The sequence below is a fragment of the Gopherus evgoodei genome, chromosome 6 (assembly GCF_007399415.2).
Source record: "Gopherus evgoodei ecotype Sinaloan lineage chromosome 6, rGopEvg1_v1.p, whole genome shotgun sequence".
Lineage (NCBI taxonomy): Eukaryota > Metazoa > Chordata > Testudines > Testudinidae > Gopherus > Gopherus evgoodei.
In genome coordinates, this window is record NC_044327.1 from 65386322 (window position 1) to 65413228 (window position 26907).

General features: G+C 40.0%; 1 protein-coding gene across 5 annotated transcripts in view; it reads right to left on the minus strand.

The window, feature by feature from the left end:
• The window catches only part of APC (APC regulator of WNT signaling pathway), a 199050-nt gene that overhangs the window by 146185 nt on the left and 25958 nt on the right, over positions 1 to 26907 (minus strand). For 2 of the 5 annotated variants that reach the window (XM_030567972.1, XM_030567967.1), the window contains exon 1: positions 14371 to 14411. The exons of the other annotated variants lie outside the window; for them this stretch is intronic. The gene's annotated coding sequence lies outside the window, so the exon portion shown is untranslated. Of the gene's footprint in view, positions 1 to 14370; positions 14412 to 26907 lie in introns of those variants that run through there. 5 annotated transcript variants of the gene reach the window in all.

The window sequence follows — 26907 nt, forward strand, 5'->3', positions numbered from 1 at the left end:
AAAGTTTAATATGAACATTTATTAAATTACTAAATTTATACTCAGTATGACAAATTCAGGAATGAAAGACTTACAAGTTGTTAGAAGTTTTATATTTGCTAAATTTAAAAATACATAAATAAATTGATCAGGAAATATGTATTTAGATATATGATGCAATATCCATTACTATGGCTGCTGAACAAGAAGTTAGAGAAAAGACATGGGCGAATGTCTGCGCCTTAGTTTTGTGAGGACAGAAAGTAAAGTAAGTGAGAGCAAATAATGCTCTAGGCTTTAGGGAGACTTAATGATATCAGGGAAGGCTGCACATTACACGAGGGGTTGACAAGTAATTGGCAATTTGGCAATTACCTAGATATTTATATCATGCTCATCGCTGTGCAATGTAAGCAACAAGAGGAAAGATGTGGTCAAGGTGGTATGAAAGCCATTAGGATAATATTCTTCGTTCTTTGTGTATGACCTGAGTAAAGACTTATTAACAGCTCTTTTTTAGAATAATTAATAAGCATTTATAAACTGTTCCTGAAAGATGATCACCTACAAATCCTATGAAGCCACTGGGATTTGTGGGTGACCAGAACTTCTCAAGATCACACTTAAACAGTTATGGAGACTGTGGGGCAAAGGATAACAGACAAACATTCAAGAGACTTAAAACAAAACATCTTAAAACAGTATCAAATGTAGCAGCAGTCCCAACAGAGAGATTTTGCAACTACAGCAGACTGTACTTCTAGAGACCCGCAATACATTTCCAATACTATGTGTGACCTGATTGCATAGTGGCAGAAATAACTGATTATTCTTAAAAGTAAGATATTACACACAGAAAATAGGGAGGGGGAGAGCAGGAAAGCTAAGAAATGATCAGAAGGGTTGATTACATTATTAGTAACATTTTTATCAACAAAAGCTGTAGCTGAAATATTACAAGTTAACAAAACCACTAGCAAATCTACATGGATTGGTCAGTGGCCTTCATTTGTGGGAAAGTAATGATATTTGTGATTCCAGCCAAAGATAGCACCATTTCCATTCACCTATCTAAATGCACGTTTTTCTGTAATAATACTATAGCAAAACCTCAAGCAAATTGTGTCCTATGATGACTTTAATAGTTAACACATGGTAATAATTGTGCAACAAACATTCAGTAGTATGAAGTAATGTAAATAGGTTGGTCAAGTTTGATGTATTTCACAATGAGAATTAATCTTTTAATCATCTGCTATTCAGTAGAGAAACACCAGGCTTAACATTTCAGATATGCACACATCATCTTATCACTTTGCCAACCTTACAGAAAGAATTTCCTATCTGAATATGGCATAAGACATTAAACCTACAACTCAAAAGAGAAATATAGAAGGCTTAGAAGTTGGTATATTCATCTTCTAGTCATGACTGTGCTACTTTGGGAATTTCCTTAAATCTAAAATTTCAGATTTAAAATCTTGTCTTAAATACACTGCATACATGGACAGTCTGCAAACTATTCAGTATCTTCAGAACTGTAACCAATACCACCTAAAAAAATAGTTTGCTGTAAATTTCCAGTATACACTTTGAAAAATCTCCCTAAGAGATCTAAGTTTAGCTCACTTAACAAAAAGTAAGCCCACACTGTTGATTGGCAGAATAGGAAGAAAAGTACATAGATGCTATCTGATAAACCTTTTTTCCCCTCTGATTTTAGGAAGCAAACTTTCACATCCTAATCATCTCACCTCATTGAAGAAGCTGGGCTAAGAAGGGGATGAATCATTTGAGGAACTTACTGCAGTGAGAGGATGCAAGAGAGTGTCCTGGAAAAATCCCAAATACTAAATTTCTTCCATGATGTGGTCACATTAGGCATGAGGCTCCATTTTGGATAAATTAAGGCACACTAAAATCATTAGTTCGACTTAATGGATTCTGTACTGATAAAAAGTTAATTCTACCTAAAAGGCAGAGTGCTGTTAAATAGATTGTTTAATTATCATATGTGATGTTATGTGAACATACAAATATTTACATAAAACTGTGCACACACACTCCCATTTTACATTCTTTGTTTTACACATTCATTCATTCATTCGTTAACTACTTGCCTACCTAAGAAATAAAACTAATAAATGCAGTATTCCTTTTCTTCCAAAATATAGCTACAGTGAGCAATCCCGCACTAGTCCTGCACTGGACTAAATTTATGAACTTTTCCATCCCTAATTTCTACAAACAGTATTTTACCGGTCCTTAAAGCATGTAATGTCAACACCATGTCAGTGTTTATTTCAGGTTATATGATTATACCAGGTGGCAAATTAAACTGATCATTTGTTGGACTTTGAAATGTCAGGAAGACAGACACCAAACTTTGCTATCTGTTTATTAAAGAATTGCATTTTAAATTTAATCAACAGGTGGTGGTATTATGAGTACTGAGAATCTGGTCAGTAGGTTGGTCAGTGGTTGGAGGGAGGAGGGTAATGAATATGAAATTAAAAGTCAAACTCTTCCAGTCTTGCTCATGGTCTTTACTCAAGCATGTAGTCTCCTTGAAATCATGGGACTAGTCATATAAAAGTTATAAGATCCCCAGAATTCAACGGAGAAAAATAGGAGATGAGAGGATCTGAATAGAGTGGAAGGAATGGTAAGTGCATAACCCTGATTAAGAGATTCTGAAATAAAAAATGAGCTCAGTTTGTTTGTTTTTTATGGGAGGTGGAGTGTTAATCAGTAAAGTTCTAATAATGAAAATATTTTAAAAAAGCAAGGTACCTTTTCTGATATTTATCACAAAGGAAGAAAAAAAATAGAAGATTGTTCTGTATACCAAAACTCAGTGAAATCTGAAACAGGCTGTAAATTGGGTAGATTAAACGCAACTCAAATTGCTTATAAGTTTTAATATAATCAGTCCTAAATACAGTAAACAATATTAGTCTTTAAGGTGTCTTTGGACATTATAAACTGTGGGGTAACTTTTTCAAGTGAAAGGGGGAAAACTTCCACCCCTAAAACACAGCAATAAAAACTGGTTTATTTTTTTCTTTCAGAAAGTCCCTCAACAGTAGGACTACGTACTGAATGCTCTCAAATAACCAAGTTAAGAGGGGCATGCAGCATATGGTTAATTTGAAGCTTGCTTTTCCACACACTGATCTCAGATTAATTTAACTGAGCCAGCAAGTCTCAGAGCTGAATTTAAAAATTGACTTCAGCTGTCCAATTTTGTTTAATTACCTCAAATTGTTGCTATTAAGCAGAAAGCCAATATAAAAATTAAAGAGAGAGTGGGTTCTCAAAAAACCTGAAGATTCATTGAAAGCTGAGGGCTTTGTGGAAGTATGTAATTTTCATGGAGGGGGAGAAATGTATTTCGATACGGTCTAAACATTCTGTTTTGACATTTTGGTACGGTCTAAACATTCTGTTTTGACATTTTGGAATAGAACACTATAATGTAAAATCAATTTCTAAATGAAAAATTGACTTTTTAATTTAAAAAAAATTCAAAAACAGAACAAAACATTTGATAGACATGAAAACACTTCATAAATATTTCCTTTCACAAGACATTTTGAAAAATGTTGGTTTTGTTCTTTTCTGGAATGATTTTTTGTTAAACTTGTAAAATTTCCCATGAAACAGAAAATCTGGTTCTCACTCAATTCTACTATTCACATTTTTTCAGTTTCCAAATTTCTCCATTTTAGACACACAGTGATATTTATTAGCTTGCTTCTATATTTCTGTTAAATCTTGAAGAAAACCTTGTTTGAAGAAACTCTCATACCAGTCCACACACAGAGGGTTATTGTATGTATATGCAGGGGAGATATGGAGCCACTAAAATACTGGACGTAATAGCTATACTCTTTTTTCCTCAGCAAGGCAGAAATAATTCCTTAAAACAAACTTAAGAAAAAAGAGTCGTCCCTTAGTCTAGAAACCATTATCCCTTATTCAGAATTCATTTATGGAGAAAAAGTGGATAAAACTATAGGGACTTTCCAAGCAATAAACATAGGATCAAATTTCCAAAAAATGCATCAAGCCTGTCTTGCAAACTAAAGTTACCTAGAAGTGAGGGCAGAAATATGCTGAAGACACAATTCCTCCCTACATGATCACTTCCTGTTCAGTAAAAAAGTAAAATGACATTCATGGAAACCCTATACAGTGACAGAGATCCTCTTCTCCTGAGGAGCAGGCTGAGCCAGATGATGCCTGGCCCAACACAGTTTGCAACTATGGCTAAGATCTTTGCTTTCAAATCTGAAAAAACACAGCTAAGCTAATCAGACCAATACCAAATTTAGCAGTTGGAAAAAAGAAAATGGCAGAGCATGGTTAACGCCAGTGTTGCCAACTTTTCTGATTCTTATCGTGAGTCTGTCAATATTCAGTGTTTTGCTTCAAGCCCTAGATCCTGGAGACAAATGCTAACATGAGAACCTCAACTTCTATGTTTTTTAAAAATATGCTTTTAGAGATAGAGAAAAGCTTGAAAAATGTAAAATGAGTAACCTAATGTCTTAAAAGCCAGAAAGCACATAAAAGGAACTCTACATTTTATTTTTAAATTCATGATTTTTAAGCCAATATCATGAATGTTCAGTGCTGGCAATACTGTTAGCCACCTTTTTCTGTGAATTCCACGATCAGGAAAAACCAAGGCTCTGTTATGATCCCCAAAAAGCTATAATCCCAAGCAATTCACTTTCTCCCATGTTGCAGGGGGCTCAAAATGTCTGAGAAAACAGATGATCAAGAGTCAGCTCAATGAGGTAAACAAGACTACAGATTTTACAGTATAATCATAGACTCAGATTTTACGGCCAGAAGGGACCATCATGATCATCTAGTCTGACCTCCTGCACACTGCTGGCCACAGAACCTCACCCACCCACTCCTATTACAGACCCGTAACCTCTGGCTCACTCAAGTCCTCAAATCATGATTTAAAGACTTAAAGTTACAGTGAATCCACCATTTACACTAGTTTAAATCTGCAAGTGATCTGTGCCCCATGCTGCAGAGGAAGGAGAAAATTACTGAAAGCTGGTATGTCTCTCTGGACTTGCCAGTTATACTCCTATCACAATAGGAAAACTTGCAGACCATTTAAGGATCACTTCTCTTCATGTCTATTCTGCAAGAGCGACACTTGGCTATATCATCTGTCATTCTTTTTGACACGGGGCTTCAAAAATGTGCCTATCAACTACTAGCTGAAGCATTAAACCACCTCACCAGAGTGAGAAATAGCCTCACTGCCATGTCTTCCAAAAAACAAAAACAAACAAACAAAAAACAAACAAAAAACCACCACCCCATACCCGCTTAAGGGGGCTGAGTATACTTTTCTCTAATGAAAATGTCTATACAATATTTTTAATGCCTACAGTCCATTAGCAGTTATCTTTCCTTTCACCTCTACTCCATTTTTCAGGTCTTATTATTAAATATACAGTGCTTTTCATCTGTGCATTTCAAAGCACTTTATAAAGGAGAAGTCAGTGTCCCCATATTACAGAAACTACAGCACACAGAGACAAAGCGACTTACAGGAGTAGTAGTAATAGATCAAACAAGTAGTCTGGGACACAGCAGGGAATTAAATCCGAGTTTCCCAGGTCCCGGGCTAGCACGCTAACCCTGGTCATCTGGTCTCTCTCTCGCTCCAAGAGTTTAATAATAATTCTTCTATACTGTAACTTCTCCCTCTTACTGATACCCATGTCTCACATCCTCCACAGCACAATGGGACCTAATATCACTGCAACAACCAAATTCAGTGGCAACATTAATTTATTCCATTGCAATATAGCATGCTAATATATTTGTATCCCTTACCTGTCTTAGAACGTCTCTCTCTCACATGTGCATCAGGGAAAGGGGAGCTTGAAGCCAACTTCAATGGCTCACTGCTCCAGCTACTGACTGCTCTCCACTCTATGCTTCTGGATCTCCATTCTCTGAATGCAAGCTGCCCTGTAGCTCAAAATCCCAGCTCCCCAGCACCTAGCTCCAGTGCACAGTGCAAGGAACAGGCATTTTTAATTAATTCCCTTTGCAAAAAAAGCTAGAAAGCAACAGGTGGTTATAATCTGGTTCTAGAAGGGAAGGGCAACAAAAAACAATTTCAGGGGCCTCCTAACAGCACGTTCCATGGAAGAAATGCTGAATTTTGTAGCATCTCGGGAAAATGTCAAATTCCACGGTCACAGAATTAAGCCATCACTTGAGGCTTGGCTGCAAATTCAGGCAGGTAATAATGCCCTGTTCACCCCAGCATGGCCACTGGGATGATCATGGGCTATGCTTAAGAGCTTTTCCATGTACTTACTTGGAACCACCAACTGTTTTTGCGGATGCCAGTCTTCCTGGTGTCCACCAGAAAGAGTCTCCTTGTATAAAAGTCCTTGTTCTACAACAAAACGGGATCGATTAGAAGAGCTGAGAGGCGCTGCGGTGCTCCGTGCCGCCGCCCAAGCTTTCGGAAGGCTGTCATCTGCTTCCTGCTCAGTCTGGAACTGTTCCTTTGAGGCTGGGGACACCAGTTCTTCCTCAGACTTGGGACTTGGGCTTGGTCCCTCTGGAAGCGATGTAGGTGATGGGGTTGTTTCCGTTGCTGGTGAACCGCTCTCTGCTGGTGCACCAGGGGTTATTTCAGGCTCTGGCTGAGCCTCTTGGGTGTGGTTGTCTGCTGCTTCTGCCAGGTCAGGCTCGCTGGCGCCCTCTGGTGTTGGGGTTGAAGATGGATTTGCAAGCACTGTTATCAGTGCTGGCACCAGTTCTGGTGCTGGCTGCTTTTCCACTGCCTGGTCTGGGACTGGAGTCACTGCGGCTGTTTCAGTTGTTGGTATGGGATCGGGGTCCACTACCTCTGTCTGGGTCTCTGGTAACACAGACAAGGCCTCAGTGGACGGCCCAGGAACAGGAATGGGTAGGGAAGCTTGCCTGGTTTGGCTACGTGTAACCATTCCCACTCTCTTGGCCCGCTTCACTTGGTTGGCCAAATCTTCCCCCAGTAGCATGGGGATGGAATAATTGTCAGAGACTGCAAAAGTCCACATTCCTGACCAGCTTCTGTACTGGACAGGAAGTTCAGCTGTAGGCAAGTATACAGCTTGCGACATGAAGGGGTAAATTGTCATTTGGGCCTTTGGGTTGATGAATTTGGGGTCGACGAAGCATTGGGGGATAGCTGACACTTGTGCCCTCGTGTCTCTCCACGCAGTAACCTTCTTTCCACCCACTCTCAAAATTTCCCTTCGCTCCAAGAATATTTGAGAGGCATCTGGGCCTGGGGATCTTTGGTGTGATGGTGGTGTAATGAACTGCACTCGGTTGGGGTTCTTTGGGCAGTTGGCCTTTATATGTCCCAGTTCATTACACTTGAAGCATCTTCCAGCTGACTGGTCATTGGGTCGAGGTGAGTTACTGGAGACTGGTGAAGTGGAAAAATAGGGTGTCTGTGGCTTTCCTTGGGTTGTAGGATTTATTGTCGGTGTGCCCCCTGGGGTATTCATTCCCCTTGACAGTAGCTTTCTTGCTTTCTGCCACTTCCATCCATTTGGGTCCAATCTCCCCCGCCACGGTGAGATTTTTGGGTTTTCCATCTTGTACGTACCGTGTTATGTCCTCAGGAACACCATCCAAGAACTGCTCCATTTGTATGAGGAGGTGCAGTTCATCCAAGGATTTAACATTGTTTCCTGATATCCAGGCCTCATAATTTTTTCCAACGTAGTAGGCATGTCTGGGAAATGACACATTTGGTTTCCATTTTTGGGTTCTGAAATGCCGACGGGCATGATCCGGGGTTATCCCCATTCTGAATCTGGCCTTGGTTTGAAACAGTTTATAATCGTTCATTCTGTCCTTTGGCACTTCTGCCGCCATCTCTGCTAAGGGTCCACTGAGCTGTGACCTCAGCTCTACCACGTACTGGTCTTCAGGGATGCTGTACCCAAGACAGGCCCTTTCAAAATTTTCTAAGGCGGCCTCAGTGTCATCACCTGCCTTGTAGGTGGGAAATTTCCTCTGATGTGGAACAATCATTGGCACAGGGTTGTTAGGACTGGCTGGAGCATCCTGCCTGGCCTGCGCCAAGTCCATTTCATGCTTGCTCTCTTTTTCCCTCTCTTCACTCTGTTTTTGTTGTTTTTCCATTTCTTGTTGGTGTTTCTCCCTCTCTCGTTGGTGGGCTGAATCTTTGGCTGCTTGCTCTCTTTTGTAGGTTTCCTCTTTGGCTGCTTGCTCTCTTTTGTAGGCTGCCAGTTTGATGTTTTCTTCCTTTTCTTTCAGCTCCACCTCTTTTTCTCTTTTTCCCATTTGTTGCCTGTGGTCTGCTTCTTTGATTTGTTCCTCCACCTCCATTTTTGCCTTGGAAGTCATGGTTCCTGTTTTCTTGTGTTGGGGTGCCCTCCGGTGTTTACTGTCTGAACTGCTGGCTCTCTGTTGTGTCCTGGGGTTTGCCTAGCAACAGTGCCTTTTTTTTTTTCCTCTAGCTAATCTTTTAAATGTAAAGTAAACCAGAAAAACCACTTTATTTGCATGTGTGTTGTGCTGAGTACTTAACTCTCAATCGGAGTGCTATAGTTTAACAAAAGACCCTGTGTCAACCTTAATAGTTCCTTGCTTAATATGCAAGCCAAACTGCAACTGAGAGAACAGAAAAAAAATTCTCTCTGGTTCCTTTTTAAAACCAAACTCTTTCTCTGCTAGGGCTTTTAAGCAGAGAGAGAAAAAGAAAATAATATTCCTACTGGCTTCTGGATTCTTGTCCTATCCCACCGCTGTCACTCATGTCATAACTGTCCTACTCAGATCTGAACCTTAGAGTTCAGAACATGAGAAGCTAGCATGAAACCTCCAAACTTAATTACCAGCTTGGATCTGATATTGCTGCCACCAGCCAGAAGATTCCAGTGTCTGGCTCACTCTGGTCTCCCCAAAACCTTCCCTGGGGGACTCCAAGACTCAGATTCCTTGAGTCTCACAACAAAGGGGAATAGACCATTTCCCTTCCCCCTCCTCCCCTCCAGGTGTTCCCTCCTCCCTGGGTTCCTGGAGAGATATACAGATTCAAGCTCCGTGAATCTAAACAAAGGGATTCCACCCGCTTTACCTCCCCCAAGATTTCCCCGCCCTGGATACTCTGGGAGATTCCCTGCTTCAAGTCCTTGAAACACAAGTACCGAGAGATCTAATCTCTCTCCCCTCTCACCCAGAGGGTATGCAAAGTCAGGCTTAGTAAATCTAACACAAAGAGATTTTCCCCCTCCCTTCGTTTCTTAGCCTTAACCAATAAAAAACACTCAAACAGATCTTTAAAAAAAAGCTTTATATAAAAAAAAAACCAACATAAAATTGGTCTCTGTATCAAGGTGACAATATACAGGGTCAATTGCTTAAAGGAAAAAATGAACAAACAGCCTTATCCAAAAAGAATACAATTTAACACATTCCAGCAACTACACACATGTAAATACAAAAAAAACAATATAAACCCATTGTCTTACTATCCTTGTACTTACAACTTGGAAACAAAAGATTAGAAAGCCTGGAGACAGAAAGATCACTCTCAGAGCCGAGAGGGTCACCGAACCAAGACAAAGAACAAAGAACTCACACCCAAAACTTCCCTCCCCCCCGATTTGAAAAAGTCTTGTTTCCTGATTGGTCCTCTGGTGAGGTGTTTCAGGTCACTTTTTGTTAACCCTTTACAGGTAAAAGAACATTAACCCTTAGCTATCTGTTTATAACACCTAGTACAGGAGCTAGCTGTTCTTATTCTTAAGTAGTAGTCTTCCAGCTGGACTCTCCAAATAAATAAAAACAGAATGAGCTCTTCAAAGTTTGGTCCACAGACCAAATTTTATATGAAAGAATGCAGAAATTATATTAAGGAAGAAGTTATGAAACACATTTTGTGCTGCCTGGATTGTGTGCCCCCGGGGTACTTCAAACAAGCAAAATCAGTTTAATTACCTGTTGTCTACCCATAGACTATGTCAATAGTTACCTGTTCCCCTGAGTTAAGTGAACTGAAAAATATTTTCATTACACATTTAAATTTTTCTTTCAGCTACAAAAACCATTTTATTAAAAAGAAAGTTACTTAAATACTGAATCTTCACATAGGAATGCAGACAAGGTTACAGCAGTTCAGTCAAATACAGGTTTGGCTTTAATTCTTATCATAATTCAAAATACTTTACAATGAGCATAAACATTAAATAGGGCTCTACCAAATTCATGGCCATGAAAAACTCATCAAGGACGGTGAAATCTGTTCCCTCTCCATCTGAAATCTGGTATTTTCTGTACTTTTACCCTATACGATACAGATTTCACAGGGGAGGCCAACATTTCTCAAATCGGAGGTCTTGACCCAAAAAGAGGGAGGGAGCTAACAAGGTTATTTTAGGGGATTGCAGTATTGCCACCCTTACTTCTGCGCTGCCTTCAGAGCTGGGCGGCTGGAGAGCCGCTGCTGCTGACTGAGGGCCCAGCTCTGCAAGCAGCAGTATAGAAATAAGGGTGGCAATACCATGCTATGCATTCCTTAATCTGTGCTGCTGCTAGTGTCAGCTCTGCTTTCAGCTGCCGCTCTCTAGCTGCCCAGCTCTGAAGGCAGCACCACTGCCAGCAGCAGTGCAGGATTAAGGGTAGCAGCACTGCAACCCCTCCTACAATAAACTTTTCAACTCCTCCAAACACAGCTCCTTTTTGGGACAGCATCCCTACAATTACACCACTGTGAAGTTTCAGATTTAAATACCTGAAATTGTAACATTTACAATTTTTAAAATCCCACGACCATGACATTGACCAAGAAGCACCATGAATTTAGTAGGACCCTATAAATAAAGCTTAGATTTATTACAGCAGAAGTGTTAACTAGGATGCATCAACTACATATTGATCCTAGGTAAATAACACAAATTTGCTTTTACATCATAAAAGAAATTAGAATATATATAGATATTTTACTTTGATTTTTTTATTGTATTCTCCATACAAGAGTTTAATAAAGCCCAACTGTTAAATACACAATAAAAAGCTGTGTTGTCATTACTTTGTGTTCTTGAAAGTCTTCATCAGCCCTAACTGGGGGAAGCAGGGAGAGGAAGCAGCAGGAAGGGCAGAGAAAGTGGCACACTGGGAAGGGATATCCTCTGTTTACCATCATGCTATGATTTCTAGGCATTTTAAATTTGCAACAGAGGAAATGAACTGGAGATGAACTTTGTGAGATGACATTTAGGTAAAGGATGTGAGAATGTACTGCTGGCAGGTTAGAATTACTTAATGAGTAATTAATCTGAGTAGTTTACAATAAACAAAATGATTCAGTGCAAGACTGATTGTTTTGGTTTTTAGTAAAGATTATAGGACAATAATTTATTTAAAAAATTCTAGTGCGCTTTAAAATTCAATGTTAAACTATTCCCAGACAATCCAACTTTTTGTGTAAAATGACATTTTCATACAGCCTTCATTTTTGTCTCTCCCAAATCATTCCTAAAAACTCACTCTTAAGCATTTTACACAAAATTGAATGTCCATATTTCAAATTTTAATACAACAAATCCTTATGCCACCAAAAATACATATTCTAACTTGAGGTCAATGCATAACCGCTGTAACCTGTGCCTTTCAGTTTTATATCTTGTCTGTAATCTGTCATAATAGAGACTACAATCCTGCAGATGTTTAGAATGTTTTGTTGTGATTTGTTAATCAGAAAAAAACACACACAAAAATAAGCGTACATGTTTTTACAGAACCCTTTTAAACAAAATTTGCAAATTCCAAAACACTAAGTTTTACATACATCCCAGGCCCCCATTATTTCCAAATTTAGGCATTTAAAAATGCCAGGAACTCTAATAACGTTAAATTGCTATGTGCAGAGAAGAACTACAGGAAGTTGCTGGAATATTTCAAATTTTCATGAGCTTTAATTTAGAAAGTGAAGCAACATTAGTGGAACAGCTGTGAGATACTGCACAGATTTCTCAATTTAGTATAAAGTCAAAGAAATGCTTATTGGCTCAAAGATCATTAAAAATATCAAATTGAAATTAAGCAATTTTAGATAAGGATTTTTATTAAGAAAGCCTAGGTCAAGCATAAATAAGAAAATTATTTTTGCAGACCATTTAAAACTAAATACATTACAAACTAAATCTATAATCCATAGAGTCCTTCAAGGCACTGGTCGCAGCCTTCGAATATTAAAGAGCTGAAATCATTTAGGAATTGTTAAAAAAGGGACAGAGAATAAGACGGATAATATCTTATTGCCCTTATATATGGTACGCCCACATCCTGAATATTGCATAAAGATGTGATCTCCTTATCTCAAAAAAGGATATACTGGCATTAGAAAAGAGAAGGGCAACTAACATGATTAGGGGTTTGGAACGGGTCCCATGTGAGGAGAGATTAAAGAGGCTAGGACTTTTCAGCTTGGAAAAGAGGAGACTAAGAGGGGATATGATAGAACTATATAAAATCATGAGTGGTGTGGAGAAAGTGAATAAGGAAAAGTTTTTTACTTGTTCCCATAATATAAGCACTAAGGACCACCAAATGAAATCAATGGGCAGCAGGTTTAAAACAAATAAAAGGAAGTAGTTCTACACACAGCACACCGTTAACTTGTGGAACTCCTTGCCTGAGGAGGTTGTGAAAGCTAGGACTATAACAGGGTTTAAAAGAGAACAAGATAAATTAATGGAGGTTAAGTCCATTAATGGCTAGTAGCCAGGATGAGTAACTAATGGTGTCCCTAGCTTCTGTTTGTCAGAAGGTGGAGATGGATGGCAAGAGAGAGATCACTTGATTAGTACATGTTAGGTCCTTCTGACACTCCAGTTCAGTGGCATTGGCCACTATCGGTAGTGTGACAAAGTTCCTCCTTTACCTTGGTGGGTCCTGAGCTTATTTGGCAGATTTGCTCACCTCAGTGATCTTCCCCACAGTCTGGGTCAACTTCTCCTGTGTCCGATCAGGAGTTGGGAGGTTTGAGGGGAACCCGGGCCCGCTCTCTACTCTGAGTTCCAGCCCAGGGCCCTGTGGATTGCAGCTGTCTATAGTGCCTCTTGTAACAGCTGCATGACAGCTACAACTCCCTGGGCTACTTCCTCATGGCCTCCTCCAAACACCTTCTTTAACCTCACCACAGGACCTTCCTCCTGGTGTCTGATAACGCTTGTACTCCTTAGTCCTCCAGCAGTACACCCTCTCACTCTCAGCTCCTTGGACCTCATTCCCAGCTCCTCACATGCACTTCTTCTCCTCTGGCTCCCCACTTCTTGACTGGAGTGAGCTCTTTTTTAAACCCAGGTGCCCTGATTAGTCTGCCTTGATTGGCTGCAGGTGTTCTAATCAGCTTGTCTGCCTCAATTGGTTCTAGCAGGTTCCTGATTACTCTAGTGCAGCCCCTGCTCTGGTCACTCAGGGAACAGAAAACTACTCATCCAGTGACCAGTATATTTGCCCTCTACCAGACTCCTGTACCCCACTGGCCTGGGTCTGTCACATATCCCTCCCCCCTGCTCAACACCAAGGGGTTGGGCAGCTTGGGATGCCAGACAGTGCACACGGGACAAGCCATCGGCATTACCGTGACGGCTCCCTGCTCTGTGTTGCACATGGAACTGGAAAGGTTGGAGGGATAAGAACCATCTGGTCATCCTTGTGTTCTTCTCCTTGTTCCGCTGCATCCATTGAAGAGGGGCATGGTCGGGCAAGAGGACAAATCTGTGCCCGAGCAAGTAGTAGTGCAATGCATCCATGGCCCATTTTACGGCGAGGCATTCTCTCTCCACCACTGCATATTTTTGTTCCCTCGGAAGGAGTTTCCTACTGAGGTAGAGAATTGGGTGTTCCTCCTCCCTGACCATCTGTGATAGAACGGCCCCCAACCCTACTTCCGATGCATCTGTCTGCAGGATAAATTCCTTGGTGAAATCAGGCCTATCAGTATGGGGTTACTGCAGAGGGCAGTCCGTAGGTCTGTGAATGATTCCTCTGCTGCGTCAGACCATCTCGCCAGATCAGGTGAGATGGTCACGGGCTTTCACTAGGTCTGTCAGGGGATTTGCCCTTGTGGCAAAGTGGGGGATAAATCGTTGGTAATACCTCACTACACCTAGGAATGCCCGGAGACTTGTTTCTTGTGACGTGGTCGGGGCCAATTTTGGATGGCCTCCAACTTGTTCACTTGGGGTTATACCAGACCTTTTCCCACAATATAGCCAAGATATTTGGCCTCTGTAAACCCTACAGCGCACTTGGCAGGGTGATCTGCGTCCCATCATGGCCGCGGTTCAGCTCTGTAATGGTCTTTACCTGGTTTACCAGTTCCCGCAACATAACTCGGTCTTGAGAAGCCTGGTCCATCAGCAGGCGATTAGTCTCTCACTGCAGCCGCACTGCCTCCTGTTGGGCGGCTGCCTGGACATGGGTAGCCTCCTGCTGGGCCGTCGTAGCTTGTATCAATGCCCGCACTAAGTCATCCATGTTGGTGGAAAAAAAAATAAACCTTCTCTCTCTCTTTTTTCTTTTTTTAAAAACACTCTCCTTCCATCATTCTATGCACACCAAATCCCACCCCTCGCACCAGTTGTGACAAAGTTCCTCCTCTACCTTGGTGGGTCCTGCGCTTATTTGGCAGATTTGCTCACCTCAGTGATCTTCCCCACAGTCTGGGTCAACTACTCCTGTGTCTGATCAGGAGTTGGGAGGTTTGGGGGGAACCTGGGCCCGCCCTCTACTCCAGGTTCCAGCCCAGGGCCTTGTGGATTGCAGCTGTCTATAGTGCCTCCTGTAACAGCTGCATGACAGCTACAACTCCCTGGGCTACTTCCCCATGGCCTCCTCCAAACACCTTCTTTAACCTCACCACAGGACCTTCCTCCTGGTGTCTGATAACACTTGTACTCCTTAGTCCTCCAGCAGCACACCCTCTCACTCTCAGCTCCTTGAGTCTCTTGCTCCCAGCTCCTCACACGCACTTCCTTTCCTCTGGCTCCCCTCTCCCTGACTGGAGTGAGCTCCTTCTTAAACCCAGGTGCCCTGATTAGCCTGCCTTGATTGGCTGCAGCTGTTCTAATCAGCTTGTCTGCCTCAATTGGTTCTAGCAGGTTCCTGATTACTCCTGCACCCCACTGGCCTGTATCTGTCACAGTAGACAGGATACTGGGCTAGATGGATCTTTGGTCTGACTCAGAATGGCCGTTCTTATATTATGTTCTTATATGAAACGGAAAAATGTATTTACCACTTTCTTCTCTCTGATCCATATGCAATTTAGTAGTACTCCTGGATTGCTCACTGACACTAAGCTCTCACATAGCAGCATCCATGAGTAATGCTTTCTATCACCTCTGGTTGGGAGGGAAACTATTCCAGTCTGGCAGATGATGACCTGGCCTCAGTAATACATAGTTTTGTCACCTCCCATCTAACTACAGCAATTCAATATTCCTGGGCATGCAGCCATTAGCCTTTAGGAAATTGCAACTAGTACAGAAAAACAGCAGAGCATCTCTTCAGCAACACAGGCTACAGTGAGCCTATCAAACTTGTCCTACATATTCTCTACACTGGCTTCCCAGAGAACACAGTCAAGCTCAAGGTCTTGATCCCCGCCATCAAGGTGCTCAATGGCCCAAGATACCTAAAAAGATGATCTAAATCTCAGAGGAAACCATGGTTCACAAAACTGTATACCATAAAGGTAAAAACTCATATTTTTTGTAGGAATCAGAGCCTTCCTGGGGACTGGTCCAGACTTTGGAAAGAACTCACAGGAACTAAGGATTATCACAGACCTCCCACCTTCCATTCCAAGTGCAAGCTTTTTTAACATTAGCTTTGGTAATACAATATCTAACAGTGTGTCCCTATTAAAAAAAACACTACATTCACCCATTCCACCTGGGGGAAATTGTGAGAGAAAGAACGAACCACATGTGTCATGTCACTTAACGCACTCTGGAACATCCCCATATACTACAGTGATGAGGACAGTATACGACTCAGAATGAAATACTACACTTTGTGCCTTTCTCCATGTATCTTTGTCACCAATGAACTCCTGTTCCAGCTTCCTCTAGCTGAGTATCTAAGTCTGAGGTCTTTTAATCATATTTTCAGTAAAATTTTCTCTAATACCATTTCAACCACCTCTTCCTTTACCAAGTACCCCAAAGACGGGCATTCTCCTTGAACCCAAATTAATCTCCTTCCATCATATCAACAATTTCTGCAAGAACTACTTTAACCTCCATAATATTGCCCATATTATCTATTCAGGATGCAGTGGATAGGGCACGGGATTGGGAGTCAGACCTAAATTTTATTGTTGGCTCTGGCGCTGACCTGATGTGTGATCTCAATCATTTCATCTTTCTCTCTGTTTCTCAGTCTATAAAACAGGTATAATGATACTTATCTCCCCTTGTTAAACACTTTGGGATCTATGGATGAAGCACTAAGAACATGTTATTACTGTTCTCCATCTGCTCACTATTATTCATGCCTTCATTCTCTCCACTCTAGATCAGCAGATTTTCTTCCCAGCTCTTCTCTTGCTTTTGCTATCTACTTTTAAATTCTACTCCCAACTTGTCACTCAAGTCATTTTATAACCACATTATTCCCTTATGCTGTATCTGTGTACAATTAACAAAACAGTACAGGGTGATTTTATATGAAAGATAGTATACAAACTAAACAGTGATTTACACCGCATCTCTCTTTCCATCAAACTGTCATCTCTCTGGAAATTCTCCATTTTACAGCAGAATTCCCCTAGTAACATAAAACCACTACAGTGTTCCTTCTGACAATCTACTTCCATGCAGAGTGACCACTTTGCATAATTCAGACAGCTAAACAAAGGTCTTCAAAAGTCAGATTTTTTTGTCCAGCACTAAACTGAAGATTCTTCAGCAGCACTGATTTAGATGTATATAGCATTAGATCTGAATAAGGACTTCTACAATTGTCAATATAGAATAGTAAAAGAATGGTCAAGGAACTCAGAGGGTTTTTTAGATTGAAACCCTAATAGAGAGAAACAAAAATAACTGACTTACCTGAAATCAATTCTTTTTTTGTTGGAAATCAAGTAACAAGTTCAATATATTGTAATCTGAATAGGTTCTACTTAAGCAGGCCAGTCATGACAGTCTTGGATACACTCGCAACTCTGAATTTTGACTTCATAAAAATATTTCTTTAAACATCTTTAGTGATTTATCAGCCTAAACAACTACTTTTGTTACCAATAGCTTCATATTTTTGAATGGAACATGTTGAGAATATGTAACTCTTGGCCTTGTCAGAATCCAGAGGCAACAAAACGTTATAGAATGTCAAATTAAAAATCTAAAAAATTTGTTTATTAAAAAATATTAAATTCCATATACTGACATTACAGGTGGAGTAGTAATGATGCCTATAGTAAAGGCTGGCCAACACTTTCCATTGTAACCCTTTGTTTTCAGTTACTTATAACTGATGAATTAACTATTCAGGTTGAAATTTTTTTATTTGGGTTGAATTTTGAGAAAGTTTGAACTAAAACTGTACAGCTATTTCAGAGAACAAGATTCGTAAAAGATAGTTTTTCTAAATTAAAGAAATGTGTACAGCTCTAAATCCGCCAAGATTTGGAGTAGAAAACAAATTTCACAGACAGATACTCCTGAGCAGTGCTGGCTCTAGGTTTTTTGCCACCCCAAGCAAAAACAAAAAACAAACAAACAAAAACCTCGGAGAGCGCAACAGCCAAAGCAAAAACAATACCACACCTCAGAGCACCCAAAATGCCGCCCCTGAAATTGTGCCACCTCAAGCATGTGCTTGGTTTGCTGGTGCCTAAAGCCGGTCCTGTTCCTGAGGTCACAGCAGTGCCTTTCACTGTCCCCCAGAAAATCTGACCAGATTGCAAAGGACAACAACTTGTTAAAGGCTCTTTTAATTTTAATTCCAAATGCACAGTCCATTCTCCCAGGTCCTGTTAAGCCTTCTGTTTCCTCTATATATGACAAGCATGAGCTAGATTTCCAGAAGGGATATAGGCAAAACAGATCAAGCCACCTTCTCTTCCTCTGCCATCCATCAAAACTCTCTACAGTCATAGAATATCAGGGTTGGAAGGGACCCCAGGAGGTCATCTAGTCCAACCCCCTGCTCAAAGCAGGACGAATCACCAATTAAATCATCCCAGCCAGGGCTTTGTCAAGCCTGACCTTAAAAACCTCTAAGGAAGGAGATTCCACTATCTCTCTAGGTAATCCATTCCAGTGCCTCACCACCCTCTTAGTGAAAAAGTTTTTCCTAATATCCAACCTAAACCTCCCCCACTGCAACTTGAGACCATTACTACTTGTTCTGTCATCTGCTACCACTGAGAACAGTCCAGATCTCTTTGGAACCCCCTTTCAGGTAGTTGAAAGCAGCTATCAAATCCCCCCTCATTCTTCTCTTCTGCAGACTAAACAATCTCAGTTCTCTCAGCCTCTCTTCATAAGTCATGTGCTCCAGCCCCCTAATCATTTACAGTTCAAGGGAAGGATCACTGGGTTAAGAGTCAGAAGATTACCCATCTAGCTCTAGTCTCATCTCTTTCACAGACTAGCATTATCGAAGAGGCAAGGAAGTATTCCTTAATCTCACATATGACATAACAGATTATTTTTGGCAGAACTGGGATTTGAACTCAGGCCTCTAGTATGGTGACCCAAGTATGGTGGACCCAAGCCTCAATCACTTAGCTACACTGCCTCTCAAACTGAATATGCCAAAATCATGCAGCTTCGCTAAGGTGTCTGTAAAATGGGACTAGTACTGCATGCCTAGTAGAGGAGATGGGATCTGATAAGTGTCAGGTGATAGAATTGCTTTGTTTTTTCTGTTTTCTTTTATTAAAAAACTATTACATTACAAACAAAAGCCTCTTTAAATGTCATATGAATTGAAAGAAAGTAATTACATGATCCCATGCAACTTCTTGCCTGGGATATGTACAATATAGGAGAAGAACAATATAATATAATATATACAATCCTGTATATAGGTACACAAGAACAGAGTATGGTCGAATCTACCTTAATAAGGGAGTTAAACTCTGTAAACATTTTTCACATGAATGAAAAATACGGCAATTAGCATCAGTACGTTCTCTATATAGGACCACCTATTTAAAAAAAATAAATCTATTAGACTACCTTCCTAGAAGTTTAAAAATTAAGTATTGTCCCTATATTGTCCTTTTCTCTTTAGCACAACCATTCTTTACATTTTTTTCCAATGGTGCTAAAATGAATATAACTGATTCTGTTTAGTATGTTCATTGGACAGCCCTGAGAGTAGTATTTGTTCAGTTAAGAGAATTAGGGAAAATATTTTACATTAATGATGCTACTACTACAGAAAGTCTTCAAAAAGCAGTAAGATTTGAAAATTTACTAAAAACAGAAATTTGTAGAACACATCCTTTTAACTATTTTAAAGTTTATACTAAGTAATTGGTTTGATGGTATGCATTACTAGTAAGTACAAGCACTAAACTTTATCTTTGAAAAAATATTGTTCTCAAATGTAGTACTTGTAAAAAGTCCCTTACTGTAAATAAAAATAAGATGTCAGGTTTCCTTCATGATCAAATTACCACATCGGAGAGAACAGTATGTTTCTTTATATCATATTGCCAACATGCACCAGTCGAGGAGTGGCGCCAGTGTTTTTGACGCCCTAGGCGGATGGTTATTTCGCCACCCCCTGCAGCCCCGGTAGACCTACCGCAGTCATTTCGGCGGACGGTCCGCTGGTCTAAAGGCTCCGGTGGACCTGCCACAGGCTTGCCTGTGGCAGGTCCACCGGAGCCTTTAGACCAGCGCACCATCCGCTGAAATGACTGCGGCAGCTCCACCGGAGCCTTTCCAGCAGCGGACCATTTGCCGGCACGACTGCGGTAAGTCCACCGGACCCGCGTGCCCCCCCCGGCAAAATAGAGCCCCCCCAAAATTCTGGCGCCCTAGGCCATTGCCTAGGTCGCCTAAATGGTAGCGCCAGCCCTGCACCAGTCCTGGAGTGACCACCTCCAGAGCTGTGAGAGGATTATTCAGTTTTCAAAGTCCAGGAAAAATCAAGGCTTTTAAAACTGACACATGGAATCTCACATTTTTCCCCAGTTACCACATGAGAAAAATTCTAGGTAACGTCTGGGGTGGTCAATGCTCATGAGAAGATAAGATTTTATTTATAATATAATGTCTGCTCCAAACCTTATCTCCTAGTTGTGTAATTTGGTACAAAATCTCTATAAAAATAAAAATGAATGAAGTCCTGCTTAACATCTCTGTGTATTGATAATCTACAAGTTTCTATTTTCTGATACAACAACAAATGAGATCAGTAGGTATTAAAATTCAAATTCAAACACACACCACGGGGGTATTTTTCCTCATTCACTCCTGTCTTCTTTATGTAGCTTATGTCATGTCCACTTAACCATTTCCATGCAAATGACTCTCCTGTGTCTTCCTTTCCTTTTCTTTGCACACCACAGGCTAGTTTCACTTTGCGAATGTGTGTTGTACAACAGATCAGACCTCTGGTTGGAGAGTTATGTAAGCAGCAAGAGGTAGCACAGAAGGAACAGAAAAGGTAAAAACACAAATAGGAATTGGAATAATATCACAAGTTGTAAATGAATTTTTAAAAATTCTTTCCATGAAAGAAAAAAGGCCAACAGGAGGAACGAACAAAACACAAGAGACCAAAAGGAAGAGGGATTGCTACTATGTAAATATTTGTATCGTGGTAGTGACAAAACATATGCACCACTGTAGAAGGGTCTTGAGGAAGGATTTGAAGAAAGAGAACATAGCTAATTTAATTACTGTTTTTTGAGGTGTTTTGTAAGTAAGCAGTGTATGGAGGAAGGCACAAAAATGCATCTCAGAGACGTAAAGCAGCAAGCAAATGAGGGCACCAGTTCAGAAAGTTAGGAGAGTAGGGAGCAACTTGATAAGATACAATAGCAAATAGAGAGGGCCAGAAATGCAAGAAAACAAGGCAAGAAAACACATTTTGAATTTGATGTGGTGGAAAAAAGGAGGAGCCAATGGAGGGATTAAATTATCAGAATGATGCACTAAGACAGGGGTAGGCAACCTATGGCCTGGGTGCTGAAGGCGGCACACTAGCTGATTTTCAGTGGCACTCACACTGCCCGGGTCCTGGCCACCAGTTCAGGAGGCTCTGCATTTTAATTTAATTCTAAATGAAGCTTCTTAAACATTTTAAAACCCTTATTTACTTTACATACAACAATAGTTTAGTTATATATTATAGATGTATAGAAAGGACCTTCTAAAAATGTTAGAATGTATTACCAGCACGTGAAACCTTAAATTAGAGTGAATAAATGAAGACTCAGCACACCATTTCTGAAAGGCTGCCGACCCCTGCACTAAGATGATGACCTTGGCAGCTATATTTTGAATGGAGTGGAGGTGGGCTGCAATGCAGGTATCAAGGAAACTAAAGAGACAGTGGTTGTAATAGTAAAGACAGGATAGAATAGGCCTGATTAAAGAGTTTCAGATGAGTGTACCGAGAGATTAGGTTGGAATTTAGTGATGTGGAGAAAGCAGCAGCAGCAAGACAGGGACACTGCCTAGGTTTATGGGACAATATAGCAAGATGTAAAAATGAACACCCAGATTGTGAATTTAAGTGACAGTGAGGAGAGTGACATAGTCAACAGTGACAGAGAAATGAGACAGTTGGGAGGGCTTGGGAAAAAAACAATTCAGTTTTGTCCACGTTACACTTATGGTGAGACAACAGGAGAGATCAAAAACACTGCCTGAGATGCAGGATTACAGAGAGACAGCCAGGCAAAAGTGGAGAGGTAGATTTGAGAGTCATCTGCATAAAGGGACTAGTTAAAACCATGCAAGTGAATGAGACCATTAACAGGAAGGTTTGAGAGAGAAAAGGAGATCTAAGACAGAGCACCGTGGGATTGCCCACAGAAAGTGGAACTTGACACTGAAGGAATATTCAAAGAGGTAAGAGATCTAAAAAGTCAGTTCTGAAAGCCAAGGAAGGATAAGATAGCAAGAAAGATCAGCAGTTTCAAAAGCAACAGAAAGGTAAACAAAGATGACAATGAAGTCTGGGTTCCTATATCTGGCTAGTAAGAACTCAGACCTACATGCAAGCAATTTCACTAGAACAGAAAGGGTAGAAGCCAGATTAGATGAGATCCATGATGAAGTTGGAGAAACTTGAGGCAGCTTTCACAAAAAGTACATCTGATGAGCCAAAAGATGAAGGAAAGAGATAGGTCAGTATCTGAAAAAGGAGGGAACTGCAGAACAGTTTATTGAGAATGGAAGGATTATGGTATACTTGTATTGTGATTGGTGCTGTCTAAATGAGAATGAAAAAAAACTCATATGGGAAGTAAGGAAGAGAATTAGAGGCAAGGGAAATCAGCAGCTGGAAGAGGATGGAGTCACCAGGGCAGGTGGCAGGTATCCAGGAGAGCAGGAATCAGTGACAGAAGAGAAAAAGTGAAAGAGCTAAGGGTAGAGGAAGGTAAAAGGGAGGGTGGGGGGAAGAGAAAGAATGGGGAAAAGACAGACTTTATCTGCAATTGTACTGGCCTAAAATGTATAGCACCGTGTTCCCAGAATTTTATTTCTGTTAAAGATTGTCCCCAATTCTGTTAATTTGGAGATGGAGACGTTAAACAGGAGAGGATAGCAGAATACTCTTAGGATTAAAGTCAAATTATTCTTTGCTGATGGACATGTAACCATTTAAATATCTGCTTATTAAAATTATTTCCATGCTCTTGGTTTTCCACTTGCATTTCAGGTCATGGCTACATTTTGGAACACTACGTTTCAAATGTCGAATATACATTAAGTACCCATCAAGTAATATTAAACTATCAAATACAACTTTCATATTAAAAGCAGTAAGAAGGGAAGACACTTGGATGTAAAATTACTGAACAGTTGGGGTTTCCTTTAAGACATTTTCTTTTAGATTTTTTTAATTAAGAGTTTATTATAAATTTTAAACTGTGTTTGTTCTGAGAAATAGGAAAACATTTGTCAACTGGTAAATACACAAGAAGGGGCAGGGAAATTGCTATGTGCATAGTCAGTGTTAAGACACCAATATGTTTGTTTTAACCTAAAAAGCTGATTTTGGTATTTAAAGTTTGCAATAGAAGGAATTTTCACTGGGTCACAGTACTCCATTTTTCTCCCACAGGAGCTTCACATAGCAAACATATCACTCTTTTTCTAAGTGCTTACTTAGCCTTCATCAACACAGTATCTATTGGGAGTGCCTCAAAAATATTTAAAAATAAAACAAACACAGGACAGGAGAAGTATTTTGATTACTTTTTGTTTGGCTGGGTCTGCCAAAGTCCAAAAAATGAGTTTTACATTTATAGCTTGATCCTGTAAAATGCTCAGTCCCTCCTGAAAAATTACTGAATGCCTTTAACACTCACTGGATTTAGGCACTTTGATTTTAATGTACTGCATATTTCCTTCAGGGGTAAATCCCATATTCTAGGTCCAATCCCTGTAAAAATTCTGTCTTCTCAACTCACAAGCCTCCTCCTATTATTCAACAATTTCATTGCTCTGGTGAAAAATGCTGTCATAGCTATGGAGGAAGATGTAACTGCTCAAGAAGCTAAGGCTAATTTCATGGAGGGCTTTGAGTATCAGGACACGTACCTTGAACTAGACTTCTTTGAGAAGTCTAACAATTGACTTCATTGGGCTTTGGATCAGGGCCTGGATAGCCAGTCACAAAGCAAAATGCCAAGAGATCTGTTAATAGGAAGCCAGGCTGATACAAAGATGTGTTGACACAGTCCATACTAGCTGATGCTTTTTAATGGCATGTGGCTTCTTTCCTAGATAAAAGAGACTGCAACAATCAAGCTCGAAGTTAATGCATGCATAGATTAGTATGGCCTCTTCAGCAGAGAGACAAGTTCTCCAAAGTACTTCCCTCTTCCTATCTGCTTCACTTGTCTGGATTCAGATTTAGCCAGCTGCTCTTTATCCAGGTACTGATTTCGACTGGAAGCTAGAAAACAGTGCTCTGTTTATATCTAATGCAAAGGATATGTATGGCTGGCACTGCACACAGTTTGTCTCATCATTTGTCTCATTATGGTGAGGGGTCTGCACCTTAGTTGCAGAATCCTCTGAGGACTATGCCTGTAATGATGCTCTGGATTTAGTGCAAGAGGATATATCTGAGCTATTTCAGGGTATATCAGTTTATCCCTGAAGACTACTGGAAGCAGAAGAGGAATATATGACTATCAGTGGTATCAAATGACAAAATAGTTCTGCAAGGTAAAGAGATACACCTCCATTGTATGTGGATGGGAGGTGGTCATTCACCAAAGCAACAAGTGCTGTGTTTGTTCTGTGCCTTGACCTGAAGTCTGAGAGAAGAATCCAGGATAATGGCAGCCGACAGGTGGCATTGGGGAGTGTCAATTAGCTTGCTTAAGATTTATTTTATTTTATTTTTTTGTTTAAACACTGAGCAGGAACTCATGCAAGGTCTCTAACATCAACCAGTGCTTTTTTAAGAATTGTCTGGATTATTGGATTGTGGAGAGGGGCAGATTTCCCAAATCAAAAGAGGTGCTGACAATCTCATTACTGGGTGGGAGGTCCTTTGTGTTCCCTACTATTTTTTTTTTTTTTTTTTAAACCACATAGGAAGGCATGGGTCAGAGTTAGAGGTGGCAGCCCCGACTGCCACCAGCTTCTTTGACTACTACTTGTGAATGGACCAAATCCTTGGAAAGAAAGCACTATGTTTCTGGTCTCAGTCTTGGTCCCCCCACTCCATTCTTGGTAAACCATAAAATGAGATGACAATTCCTAACAGCAAGGGCTGCTACATTTGAGGTTTGAGTGAACAAGGTACGGAATCAGCTAATAGTCCAAAAATTTTTCTGCAGGATACTGGTACTGCCCACATCAAAGGCAGTACAGATGGATATTTAGTCTTAACTCTGAATTCCCATGCTTGTCACGGATAAGGGAATCTTATTTTAAAATCAGTTCTGGTCTTAAAAGAAGAAAGTACAGTTCTGATTCTTACAAAATATCACCTATAGATCCTGAAATTAATCATATTACTAGCAAAAAGTAAAGTGGGAAAATTAAAAGTCATGAATTTGAACAAGTTATATATAAGCATGTTAACTTCAGCTTTCATTAGCAGCCCAGGAAAAAAATATTCTCTGCTTTAGAATTTTGGATTGGGAAAGTTCCCTAGCTTGTTAGTCCCACTGCATTCAGTCCTTGAAATAAGAAAATCTGCCCTTAGATGAGTCTACATTTAACACAAGGTAGTTCAGACATCATATAAATCAAACCATACTGGTCCAAGGGTGATTCACAAATATGTACACTCATTCTTAATCATCATTTTGGCTAAATTACTCATGGCTCATTAGCCTTCTCTATGCATGCCTTGTTATTTTTTATTTCCTGCAAACTTCTACTTATCTGACTTCTGAAAAATGACTATTATTTAAAAGTCCTAGGAATTAATATCTATAAAAGGCTCATTTGTAACTGAAAACATCAATTTCAGTCACAAACATTTACAAAATTGGACAATACAAAAACATTTTTTATTTTAAAATATCAAGTATTAAGGGTTAGAACTGTATCACCCTTAATCTTTTTTCACACTATGGTGATCCATTTGTATCATCTTCAACCAACACCTAAAGAGAATGGAAAACCATTAGTCTTCAAGGAAGTATGTTAGCATGTATTCACACACAACACTATGAATCTTAAAAAAATACAACCAGCTGGAAGTCTGAGCCTTTTTTAGCATGACAAGGTAGGAGAGATAATATCTTTTATTGGACCGACTTCCGCTGGTGAAAGAGACACGCTTTTGAGCTTATGCAGAGCTCATCTTCAGTCTTTTTGACACTATTAATCTCCCAGTTTCCTATCAGTATGACCTACTTAAAGCTATACCACCAAGGATGAAGAAGTTTAGTTTTCACTAAATTCATGAAAAAGTAATCAAGTTAATTAAAAATTATTAATACAATTGAGTTGATGGAATATTTAATAGAAATGTAAACCCCACAATAAGTAGTCATAAACCAAAGGGGTCAATTAGATCTATTTATTTTTCAGATTACACTGAATTATACTGAAGTTACACCATGAGTTACGAATCATATGATTTTTGACTATAAACGTGAAGGTTTGCCTTGAGTTTATACTTGTCCTATGAGCTTGCTCACAAAATGCATCCTTTTAGAAACATGATTCCCCGACATGGTCCATCACTCCATGCAAGGAGTCATTTGTAGAATAGGGGCCTAAATTCAGTAACTGTCTTTTACTCATGATGCTACTAGAAACTGTCCTGCTGTTAGAAATAGAAACTACTTAGCCAGGTGTACAAAACAGCTCTTGTACAGTTTAAAACAAAATTCAAGCAAGAAACATCCCCATAGTGTTGTATCTCTCAGGGGGAAAAGGGAAAGTGCCTTTGAATCATTAGGATTACGAGTATCTTGAGACAGATTAAGCAACTAAAATTCATATTCAGTTTTGTACAAACACACACCTTCAGTACAGTGTTTAACTTCTGATCCCAATTACACTACCGTTTTACAAATCCTCAGGTCATGTTTTAACATATTAACCAGCTAAAATATATCCCATTATCAGATAGGAAGCCTGAGATCTATACTCAAGCTAATTTACAGTGTGTAGAAAATTAAGGTTTATAGTTTTTTTTCAGATAGGGGTTCATTAAGCTAAA